Source organism: Pseudophryne corroboree, chromosome 8 (assembly GCF_028390025.1).
Source record: "Pseudophryne corroboree isolate aPseCor3 chromosome 8, aPseCor3.hap2, whole genome shotgun sequence".
NCBI classification, from domain to species: Eukaryota; Metazoa; Chordata; class Amphibia; order Anura; family Myobatrachidae; genus Pseudophryne; species Pseudophryne corroboree.
In genome coordinates this window covers 282,602,445-282,615,316 of record NC_086451.1, presented here as the reverse complement: position 1 = coordinate 282,615,316, position 12,872 = coordinate 282,602,445, and positions in this window count along the sequence as shown.

Genomic DNA, 12,872 nt, shown 5'->3' with positions numbered 1-12,872 from the left:
GGTTCATGCAAAAGTTTTTGGTAAAGTTAACACTTGTGAAAAAAATTTTAAAGTTTTATTTTGTAAAATTTGTTTGTGTTTAGTAAAGCTCAGTATGTGCCAAGCCACCCTTGTAAAAAAAAAAAAAAAAAAACAAACACTGAGAGTCTGCAGTGTAAAGTTGTCATTTGTGAAAAAAATAGAGAAAAGTTGGGGTTTTTTATGACAAACTAGTGTGTGTTCAATAATGCTCACTAGGAGGGTTATTCAGAAATGAACACTATTTGTGGTTGGTGCTACTGGAACTGCTACCAGCCAATCATCTTCTTCTGTAACCTCACATGATGATGAAACTCTAAGAGTCTAGAAGAGGTGTCAAATGTAAAATAAGCAAATCAGTGCATAAAATAGCACTAAGGCTGAACAGCAAACTATGCCGTGTGTTCAGAAACATCACAAATCCCTGAGGAGAGTCAAAGGGCATCCATGTTAGTTACTGTGTATGTGTGTCTGAAATTTCTAATAGTGTACTCATATAGAAGCTTCCTTTCACTATTTTTGAACCCTCTGCAAATGAGGGTATGAGAAGCACAAGTATAGCTGGTGACATAGAAATTGAGGATGCCACTGTGGAAATGGGGTTATGTGTGTAGCTGACACTATTAATGAGGATGTTGATGATTATGTTGTTTGTGTAACTCAGGTACCAGTGGCAGCAGTTCTATTCCAAAATAAAAGAAGCCCATTGTCATGCTTGGGCATAAGAGCAAAAAATCCACTTTATATGTTTAGAATTATTTTTACCCAAATCCTGACAATTGCCAAACCATCTGTAATATTTATAAAGCCAAAATAAGTAGAGGTAGGGGCATTAACCATCTAGGAACCTTTTCACTATTATGTAGTTCACAGAAAGTTAATTAAAAGTTTATGTCAAAATCTGAAAAATCTGCTAAAATAATACCATGCATTCCAGCATCAGCTAGCTACCATCTCTCAGCTAGATCCCAGCACATTTAATCTCCAAAACCAATACCTTCATCATCAATATCCTCATTAAAGATCAAAAATAGTTATCTTGCATAAAATTTTCTATGGCTAAATGACTCCTCCCCTATCCAGGATTCCTCAGAAGGATCTTTGACACTAGGCCCACTGCTGCTACTTCTGTGGGTGAATCTTCATCCCAGAAAGAGACCAAGAAGACTACTAGTAGTTTCAGACTGTAAAACAATCTTTTGCAAGAAGAAGCAACTTTAACAGCAGTCATCCACTTGCACAGTGCTGTGCTAGTGCTAGTATTAGATGGCTGTGCTAGTATTAGATGGATATGCATATGGTTTAAGGCAATTAGTTAAAGTCTTGTGTTCCCACTGCTAAATTCCATCTCTGTTCCATTTTACTTGAAAAGCAAATCCTAGCCTGTAACAGGAAGTTTAATAAAAATACTAATTATTGGCCTACAAAATGCCATTGTACCCACTTGTTCACTTAACCACAGATATGTGGACAAACAGTACTGGTCAAACTAAAGCTTACATGACTGTGACAGCTACCTGGGTGGCTGTATTGCCTTTAGCAGCAGCAGTATGTAACACAAAAAAACAGCTCTTCACAAGCTCTTCACCTGCAGGCTACTCTCTGTGTCGGGAAGTCCACCCTTTACTTGCTTCAGTGGATGGAGGAACATCAAAAAGCCATCCATGCCTACACAAGCCATGAAATCAGGAAAGTAAGGGTAATGTACTGAACCTTAGTCAAATGCAGTGGAGAATACTTTTCGTGTTATGCAATTTGCTGAAACCATTCAAAGTAGTGTCCTTTAAAGTGAATTCAGAAACTGCCAACCTGAGTCAAGTGATTCCTTTAATTAGAGTATGTTGGACTTGTAAATCAAGTTTTTTATTCGCTTCACCAGGACCAAAGGGTTGTCAACATATCGAAATCAGAGCACTACATTTTAATGTCCATACTTGATTCAGATTTAAGTCATACGTAATGTCTTTCTCTACAATTTACAAAAATCTTTAGAGATGCAAAGAGCTACTTGTTAGCAAGTTGACAGCTTAAATGGCACAGGACATGATGACGTCTTCTCCTTCAGTTTCTCCTGCAACTGCTGCTGCAAGGAAAAAGCTGAGATTTTACAAGAGACCAACTGGTGATGAGAATGAGTCAACTCAGTGCACCAGAGTGACACAACATTTGACATCTGGTCAGGTCTCAAAGAATTGCGTAACATTAATGGCACCTTTAACATAACTCAATCTGGTATGGTAACCATCCATAGAATGGTGGAGGATTATTTTAATGACAGAGTAAAAAATAGAATGTCAGACAGTCCCTTTAACTACTGGAAGGAAAAAAAAAGACTTTTTGGAGCCTATTGTACAAACTTGCTTTGGTGTACTTAAGCTGCCCACCCTCAAGTGTGTACTCGTAAAGAGTTTTCAGCACAGCTGGGAACCTTTCTTAAAATTTAGAAAACTGCATACTCCATGAGGAAGACCTTTCCCACAAATTACAGTATGTCAAATTACAGAGACTTCTATAATAATGGATTCCAGGGGGGATAAGTTAATATTATGTGATAATGCTGTTAACAATGATAAGAGTGAGGATAAGAATGACCTCTTCCAACTTTAGAGATTATTAATGACACTGTTAGCTGCTGTTTTATTGGGGTCCAAACAAACCAAGCACTTCAGCCACAAAAGTGGAAGTACTTGTTTTATTAAACTGTACATATGCATTTTATTATCCAACAAAATTGTCACAAGGGCAATTCCACCTTGTACCACTATTTTTCCTGGTACTGCTGTGTGGCATTGTTTCATAAGATGTGGTATAAACTGCCGTGTGTTTGTGCCACTGCTCTGCCGCTTATTAACCAGCCAGCTCACAGCAAACTTTGGCCAGTATTGCTAAAAACAATATGATGAGCTGTGAGGTGGTGAAAATAGACTGGAAATTCATGAAAATTAATGTTATTGAGGTTAGTAATACTGTATGAACACAAACAGGCCCAAATGACATGGTTTTAGCTGTTTTTTTTATTTTATTTGGAAAAAAAAGCACAACCAAAACAAGTGAGAGTGGTTTTTCCAAATTAGTACCATAACCAAAACATAAAATGATTACAAAACCAACACACGGGAGACAGCGCACATATCCAGTATGTTGTTGCAGTACTGTTTATGTCCTTGTATGTTAGCATAAGTAATTTATTGTATTCAATAAGATAAAGGCAGCAAATGTAAATACTGAGTAGATAAAGAGAGGGGTATACTCTGGCACTGAAGTCTAGAGACTTTTACTAGTTTTGTCTTGCTCATAAAAGCATTGCCCTTTTAAATATAAGGCATACACACGATCAGAAGTGCAGGGTTTTACAACCAGACACTTTGTAAATAGACTCCTCAATGTTGCACATAATGAATATACAACCAACAATAGTAGCTTGAATTACTCAAATAATCAACCTTATCAAACAGAATTAAATGTACAAACTTTTAGGCATATCATAAAAAATAAAATACTAATACTTTATCATAAAACATCTGAACCAACAAATTATACTTTCTCAAAAACTCAATGTATATAATCCTTAAAATAAATAAAAACTATCACTTTTCTTTCAGTCATACCTCCCAACATTTAAATAATTGAAAACAGAACTGCAGCGCGCACGTTGCCTGTGTGCCCAAAAAGGGGGCGCGGACTGTGTGAAAGGGGCATGGCTTCATGGCAGTGCTGCAATTGCACGCCACGCCATTTTTTTGTTGCTAAGGGGGCGTGCCCAGCACTCTGTGAGCTGCTAGAATGCCCCCAGTCCTTCTGTGCCCATTGAATAGATTATTGAACACTGCGAGTGACAGGAGCCTCCTAACTGCTCCCACCCACCGCAGGACACTGCGGCCCACAGGTAAGACAGTGGGACAGTCCCAAAAAAACAGGACTGTCCTGTGAAAGTCAGAACAGTTGGGAGGTATGCTTCAGTGGTGGATGTGTTGCAATGCATTTTGAGGTACTGTATGTGTATCACATCCTATGACAAGAATGAATAGAGCAGCAGCAACAGCAGAGCTTCTGCATTTAAAATATATTGTAGGGGGTGATAGTCTGCTAAGCGGCAGACAATGCGGAAGATAATGGCTGCATAAATGAAAGTTTTTGTGTGATATACAGTATTTGCATATTCTAGGAATTTTTATTAAATTAATGTACAGCTGTGTCCTCCTATATCGTTGCTGCAGTCACGTTATACAACCCTTCTAGTCACACTGAGTTGTGTGAGCGTTTGCTAAACATTTGTCATCTGAAAATTCATATTGCTATGTGAATAAGATGCACAACCTGACTCTACTGATTAAAATGATATGTGGCATGCCTGTATATTGTGTGCCACTGAGACTGTACCTGCAAACAAAATGCTATGTTACAGTGATTTTTTAGATGTTAGCAGAGCTGCCTGGGAACTGCCGCATCACTAACACCAGACATCTCACGGTGCATAGTGCTTTGAAGCTAGATTTCTGAGGACATAGGTGATATGATTTCAACACAGATTGAATGTGGGGAGCCAGGGGCATTTTAATAGGGAGGGATCCCGTGCGTATACTCCAGGTAGGCCCCCTCCTATCCATGATGCAGTAAGCTTCGGCATTGTTCTGTACTCTACTGTTCCTGTGCAAGTCTCCAGAAGCATGGCACCCACCATGTTCTGGTGAATATTTTCACTACACTGCATGCACAGTAGCCATTTTGGCTGTGATTTTTGCCATAGCTGCAGCGCCTGACATGGGTCATCGGAAAGGTAAGTATTAAAACATGGGTGCAGTGTTTTAATACTATAGTCAATTGTGACCTCAGAGGGCTCCAACTGCTCCCAGCTTCCTGTTATTAGTGTCTAGTGACTGGTCCAGCATAACATATCCCACCTGGCCCTGTTTAAGAACAATAGCTGATGGTTCAATTCTGTACTACAACATAGTCAGAATGGACCTGTCAGGTCCGGGTGTTTTTGTGAATCCGTTAACCCGGGACCAACCACAGGTGTAGGTGCTGGGGTATGAAAAAAGCAGGGAGGACGAAGAAAGTACCGTTTCATATATTTATTGAAAATAACAATTCAGTAAAGTGGTAAATGGCAAGTTATTAATCACCATAGTATACTGACGTATTGCATGAATAATAGAAATAATATGCAGGGTATATCTTAAAGAAAAAAATAAAAGAAATGTTCATGGAATTGCTTTTAAAACAGGCTGGAGAATAAATGTTAAATTGTCCAAATATAAACAAGCTTTGATGCTGAACTGTAGAATGTGTTTAACTGGGTAATGCAGACATGAAGAAATAACTGTGAGGATTTGCAATGAAGTTTTGAGAGGTAACTGAGAGACTGTGAAGAATTATCCTTGTAATGGCAACATAGAAAGTAAAAGTACTAAATTGGGTTACTTGCGAGTTCCGGAGATCACTGTGAGACTGTAGCAGATGATATAAGTGATGAACGGGTTAAATGCAGAGCAGAACAAACGAACAGCTGAAGTTAGTGGAATCCTCCAAACTCTGTATGGTTGAAAGCAGGCAGACAGGGTTTCCTCATGCAAGACTCTGGGAATCCAATTGTTACCAGTAGGTGCGTGATTAACTGACAGCACAGCGGGGAGCCGGTGGATCTTTAGCAGTGAAGGTTTGCAGATGGGCCTCTGGGAACGGAGGCGATATCTGGACCACGGGAATCACACAGGAATGCACGGAGAGAGCTCAAAGCTAGAGCACAGCATTGATACAACAATGCACTGGCCCAGAGTAACATAATCCCAGCCTACTTAAAGGCAGCACAAACACGGGATTGGCTTACACCTGCCCACAGGTGTTTTCACAAGTGCTCTGTATTACCTATTTGGTCTCCAACATGGCCACCTCCTATACAGCAGACACACCGCAGTGCCTTAGGCCATTTGGTCCCCGCACTCACAGTTCCCAGACTCTGCATTACCTGTGCCCCTGATCACGCCGCGTCCCCACACGGGCGCACAGCACCGCGAGCAACCGCACTGGCAACGGATGAACCCCAGAACCCGCAAAGGTGAGAGACCGGTTCGTGACAGTACCCCCTCTTCTACGGGTGGTCTCCGAACACCTTTGAACCTTGTCAGGATTTTTGGAGAAGAATTTCTGTACCAGTCTTGGAGCATGAACATCTTCAGAGAAAACCCAGGATCTCTCCTCCGGACCGTAACCCTTCCAGTCGACCAAAAACTGTAAACGTTCATATCGGGAACGTGAGTCCACAATCTCTTTAACTTCAAATTCCTCATTCTGCAAAGAGTGAACTTTAGGAGAGTTGGACTGGGTAGAACAGAATTTATTGAGAATCAAAGGCTTCAGTAAAGATGTACGAAAGGCGTTAGGAATTCTCAAAGACGGTGGCAACTTGACTTTGTATGACACAGGGTTGAGTACCTTTACAATGGGAAATGGACCAATAAACTTGGGAGCAAATTTCTTAGAAGGAACTTTGAACCTGAGATTGCGCGTAGAAATCCAAACTTGGTCCCCCACCTTGTAATTCGGTACAGCTTTACGTTTTCTATCTGCAAAAGATTTATAACGAGCGGAAGTTTTGACCAACGACTTACGCACACAACTCCAGATTCTAGATAGACGTTGAAGTTCTTGATCTGCTGCTGGAACCTCTAGGGCTGGCAATGGATGGAACTCTGGCACACGAGGATGAAAGCCGAAGTTAATATAAAAGGGCGTAGATTCTGAAGATGAATGGAAGAGATTATTATGAGCAAATTCTGCCAATGGAAGGTAGTCAACCCAGTCATCCTGTGAGGACGATATATATAGCCGGAGAAATGTTTCAAGGTCTTGGTTGACTCTCTCAGTTTGTCCATCTGTCTGAGGATGATATGCAGAAGAAAAATTCAACTTGACATTTAAAGATGAACAAAGCGACCTCCAAAACTTGGCCACAAACTGTGTTCCCCGATCAGAGATGATCTCTCGAGGAAGGCCATGCAACTTGAAGATTTCAGAGATGAACAATCTGGCTAGTAAAGGGGCTGATGGTAACCCAGTTAATGGAATTAAATGTGCCATTTTCGAAAATCGATCCACTATCACCCAAATGGTATGTCGCCCTTTTGATGGAGGTAGATCGGTCACGAAATCCATTGAGATATGAGTCCATGGTTGTTTGGATATGGATAATGGATGTAATAAACCTGGTGGAGAACTTCTTGGACTCTTATGTTGGGCACATTTAGGACATGCTGCTATAAACTCTTGGACATAGGCTTTGAGACGTGGCCACCAATAAGACTGTTGAATAAATTTGAGAGTCTTTAGAATCCCAGGATGACCCATGAAGGAAGAGGAGTGAGCCCAGGTAAGCAGCCATTTACAAAGATTTATGGCGACAAAGGTTTTGCCAGGCGGAGGAACTGGAGAGGTTCGAGTCATTAAAAAGGACGTAGGATTCACATTGGCTTGATTCGTGGTAGCATCATTTGATTCAGAAGAAGCAAAGGACCGAGAAAGGGCATCTGCCTTTTTGTTCTGAGACCCTGGTCGATAGGTGAGCTTGAAATTGAATCGTGTGAAGAAAAGCGCCCATCTAGCTTGTCGTGGATTCAAGCACTGAGCTGACTGCAGATATAGAAGATTCTTATGATCAGTATAAACTGTAATGCGATGTTGTGCTCCTTCTAGAAGGTATCCCCACTCCTCAAATGCCAACTTGATGGCAAGTAATTCTTGCTCACCGATTGCATAATTACGTTCTGCCGGGAGGAACTTATGGGAGAAATATCCGCAGGGATGGACCTTTTTATCTTCAAAGACTTGTGACAACACAGCTCCTACTGCTTCTGTAGATGCATCCACCTCTAGAAGAAAGGGACGATTCAAATCAGGCTGTCGAAGAATGGGGGCTGACCCAAAGGCTTGCTTCAAATCAGAGAAGGCTTTGATTGCTTCAGAAGACCAGTTCGTAGGATTTGCTCCCTTGCGAGTTAGGGCTGTGATGGGAGCAGCTAACGAAGAATAATTCTTAATGAATCTCCTATAGAAATTAGCAAAGCCAAGAAATCGCTGAATCCCCTTAAGAGTTGTAGGAGTGGACCAATCTCGGATAGCTTGTACCTTACCGGGATCCATACATAGCTCTGATCCAGAAATGATGTAACCAAGGAACGGTATGGAAGATACTTCAAAGGTGCACTTCTCTAACTTACAATAAAGTTGATTTTTCCTCAGACGTGTCAGTACCTCTTTAACTTGGTGACGGTGAGACTTTAGATCCTTAGAGAATATTAGGATATCATCCAGATACACTACTAGACACTTGTAGAGAAGATCACGAAAAAGTTCATTCACATAGCTTTGAAAAACTGCAGGTGCATTACAAAGACCAAAAGGCATTACAAGGTATTCGTAATGCCCATCCCGGGTATTAAAAGCAGTCTTCCACTCGTCCCCTGCCCGGATGCGGATTAAATTGTAGGCCCCTCGGAGATCCAATTTTGTAAACACAGTAGCTCCCTTTACCCGATCAAATAATTCTGGAATTAAGGGTAATGGGTACTTGTTTTTCACAGTGATCTCATTGAGTCCACGGTAATCTATGCATGGTCGTAACCCACCGTCCTTCTTCTTAACGAAAAAGAATCCGGCTCCTGCAGGTGAAGAAGATGGTCTGATAAATCCTTTGGTTAGATTTTCCTGTATATAATCAGACATAGCTTGCGTCTCTGGGATGGATAGCGGATAAATTCGTCCCCTAGGAGGGGTTTTACCCGGAACCAGGACGATTGGGCAGTCCCATTCGCGATGAGGAGGTAGAGAGTCTGCTGCTTGTTTACTGAAAACATCCGCAAAGGATTGATACACCGGAGGTAGGTCGGGAAGGCTAATTGACCGGAGAGGTACAATTGAGGCTAAACAGTCCTTGGTACAAGATTTACCCCACGAAAGGACTTCCATGGTTTGCCAATTAAGTTGAGGATTATGTTTCTGCAGCCAAGGTAAACCAAGTATCACATCTTGAGAGGCTTTGGGAATCACGTAGAAGGAGACGTATTCGGAATGGAGCACACCAACTTTCATCTTGAGACATACGGTTCGATGAGTAATTATACCATCTGGAATTCGACTTCCATCCACTGCTGTAACATCAACTGCTGCTTCCAGAGGCATGGTTTGAACTTTAGACCGTAAGACAAAGGCTGAGGAGATGAAGTTCTCGGCTGCCCCGGAATCTAGGAGAGATGAAACTTTCACTGTAGAATTTGGAACTTCTAATTGAATAGACAAGGTCGGCTCTTTCCCAGAACGTGATTCTAAAGTAACTCCTAGCTTAACCTCTCTTGAATAAGCTAGGAGCGAGAGTTTCCTGGTCGGAGTTTGCAGAATTTAACTAAATGTTCGGAGGACCCACAGTACATGCAGAGGTTACCCTGTCGACGACGAAGTCGTTCCTCCTCTGTGAGGCGAGAGTGCCCAATCTGCATAGGTTCTTCTGTCGTTACCGGAGACTGTGATGAAGAATCTTGTCGAGGCCTAGGATGATAACGTGGACAGGATCGCTCTGCCCTGGATTTCTCTAAACTTTGCTCCCTGTAGCATAGGTCAAGTTTGTTACAGAGAGAAATCAATTCATCCAGTTTAGTTGGCACATCCCGGATAGTTAAATCATCCTTGATTCTCTCTGAAAGTCCATTCCAAAACGCGGCGATCAGGGCCTCCTCATTACAGTTTAACTCTGAAGACAACGTGCGAAACTGAATAATATATTGACTAACAGGACGTAAACTTTGACGTAGACGGAGAATCTCCAAAGATGCTGAGGTGGTCCTGCCTGGTTCGTCAAAGATTCTCCGGAAGGATGATACGAACTCCTTGTAATTAGAGAGGATAGGATCACCTCTTTCCCATAATGGTGATGCCCACTCCAGAGCCTGACCGGAGAGGAGGGCAATAATATATGCAACCTTAGAACGAGCTGATGGGAAACTGGCGGACAACAGTTCGAACTGGATCTCGCATTGATTCAGGAATCCTCTGCAAAGTTTTGGAGTTCCGTCAAACTTACTCGGAGAGGGTAACTGCAAGCGGGACGTAGGCAGCGTCACAGGAGAAGCTGTAGTGGTAACTGGGACAACCGGAGTTGGAATCTGGACTTGAGACGTTTTAATAGCCGTATGAAGAGTCTCTAAACGGTCTGCCATAGTTTGCATAAACTGCACTATTTGTGTCTGTATAGACTCCTGGTTTTCCAGATGGGGAAGGATATCTGACGTAGCACCGCCTCCTGCGAATTGGTCACTTGACGGATCCATGTGTCCAGTGCTTACTGTCAGGTCCGGGTGTTTTTGTGAATCCGTTAACCCGGGACCAACCACAGGTGTAGGTGCTGGGGTATGAAGAAAGCAGGGAGGACGAAGAAAGTTCAGTTTCATATATTTATTGAAAATAACAATTCAGTAAAGTGGTAAATGGCAAGTTATTAATCACCATAGTATACTGACGTATTGCATGAATAATAGAAATAATATGCAGGATATATCTTAAAGAAAAAATAAAAGAAATGTTCATGGAATTACTTTTAAAACAGGCTGGAGAATAAATGTTAAATTGTCCAAATATAAACAAGCTTTGATGCTGAACTGTAGAATGTGTTTAACTGGGTAATGCAGACATGAAGAAATAACTGTGAGGATTTGCAATGAAGTTTTGAGAGGTAACTGAGAGACTGTGAAGAATTATCCTTGTAATGGCAACATAGAAAGTAAAAGTACTAAATTGGGTTACTTGCGAGTTCCGGAGATCACTGTGAGACTGTAGCAGATGATATAAGTGATGAACGGGTTAAATGCAGAGCAGAACAAACGAACAGCTGAAGTTAGTGAAATCCTCCAAACTCTGTATGGTTGAAAGCAGGCAGACAGGGTTTCCTCATGCAAGACTCTGGGAATCCAATTGTTACCAGTAGGTGCGTGATTAACTGACAGCACAGTGGGGAGCCGGTGGATCTTTAGCAGTGAAGGTTTGCAGACGGGCCTCTGGGAACGGAGGCGATATCTGGACCACGGGAATCACACAGGAATGCACGGAGAGAGCTCAAAGCTAGAGCACAGCATTGATACAACAAAGCACTGGCCCAGAGTAACATAATCCCAGCCTACTTAAAGGCAGCACAAGCACGGGATTGGCTTACACCTGCCCACAGGTGTTTTCACAAGTGCTCTGTATTACCTATTTGGTCTCCAACATGGCCACCTCCTATACAGCAGACACACCGCAGTGCCTTAGGCCATTTGGTCCCCGCACTCACAGTTCCCAGACTCTGCATTACCTGTGCCACTGATCACGCCGCGTCCCCACACGGGCGCACAGTACCGCGAGCAACCGCACTGGCAATGGATGAACCCCAGAACCCGCAAAGGTGAGAGACCGGTTCGTGACAGGACCTTGGACAGTAGATTCTGTCACACATAGAAAGGTGATTCTTCTAGAAACTCAATCACAAACAGTGCCTTGAATGTATCAGCCTGTCTTGTTTACACAAAGCTTTCCTGTGGACCCCCCTGGGCCCAGAGGCCCCATTGCACTACACACATTGCACCCATTATAGAAATACAAATGCGGCGAAAAAAAGGACAATTCTGACTCAAGGATGCCACCTAGACGGTGAGTCTTAGGGGTAGGTAAATTGGCTTGTGTAGACTAAGGGCAAATTTTGTGACATCTACCTTGGGATATTGACTACCTGCCCCTCCCCTCTGAGACATACACTACCCCCACCTCTGAGACCTATAGTACACCTCCCACCCTCCACTACATGACAAAGATTATTCACCTGGGATGCTATTTTATCCTCTGTGCATCTCATCTATCTTCCACAGAAGAGCCAGACTAGTTTTGAACACAAGATGACTGAAACAGCTCTATTCGAAACAACTTTCTTGGATTAATAAAGAGGCTGTCTCTTTCCTGGGAACCAGCTAAGATGCAGAGAGGAGATGCAGAGAGGAGACGCAGTGAGTGCCTAAGGGGTGTGTAGATGCACACCCTGCACACCATTTGCAGGCCTACGGTTAGGTTTTATTGTTGTGTTGTCAACAGAGATAGAGATTTCAGGAAGGGAACTTCCATTGAAAGAGAAATACATATATTCAAGTATCAGGATGAGATTGTTTGAAATGGCTCAGTGGGTGAAAAGTTCTTTAAGGACAATCTGTATTGTGTATGTGTTTGTATAAGTAAGAGGGCGCATTGGCTGCTTACTGTAAAGTAGCTTTTTCATCCTGCAAATAGGAGTTGAATTTAACAATTGAGTGTCAGCCAATTCATGTCATTAAAATCACAGTTCTAGGCAAATTCAACCAATATAATAAAACATTTTGAAATTAGATGAAGTTACTATCCCGGCGGTTAGGATCCCGGTGCTCAGAATACCGACGCCAGGATCCCGACTGCCAAGAATGCCAACAGCTGCACCAGGGCTATTCCCACTATGCGTGTTGACGACACCCATAGAGTGGGAATAAAACCTGTGATGAGCACAGCAAGCAACCAAGCCCGCAAGGGACTTTGTTGCCACTCACCCCATTGTCGGCATTCTGGCGGCCGGGATCCCGGGGTCGGTATTCTGATTCTGGTTCCATACCCATAACCAACCCTTTTGAAACACATACATGACATTTAATAAATGCAGATCAACCATTAGCTATTTAAGACAAAAATGAGTACAGTATTTTAAAAAAGATAAAAAAATTAAATTAGTGAATATAATTGTCTGAAAGTAGCAATAAGCATATCACTGAAATTATATTTTCAATGTTACTATGTCAAATCCACAATCACACAAAAGT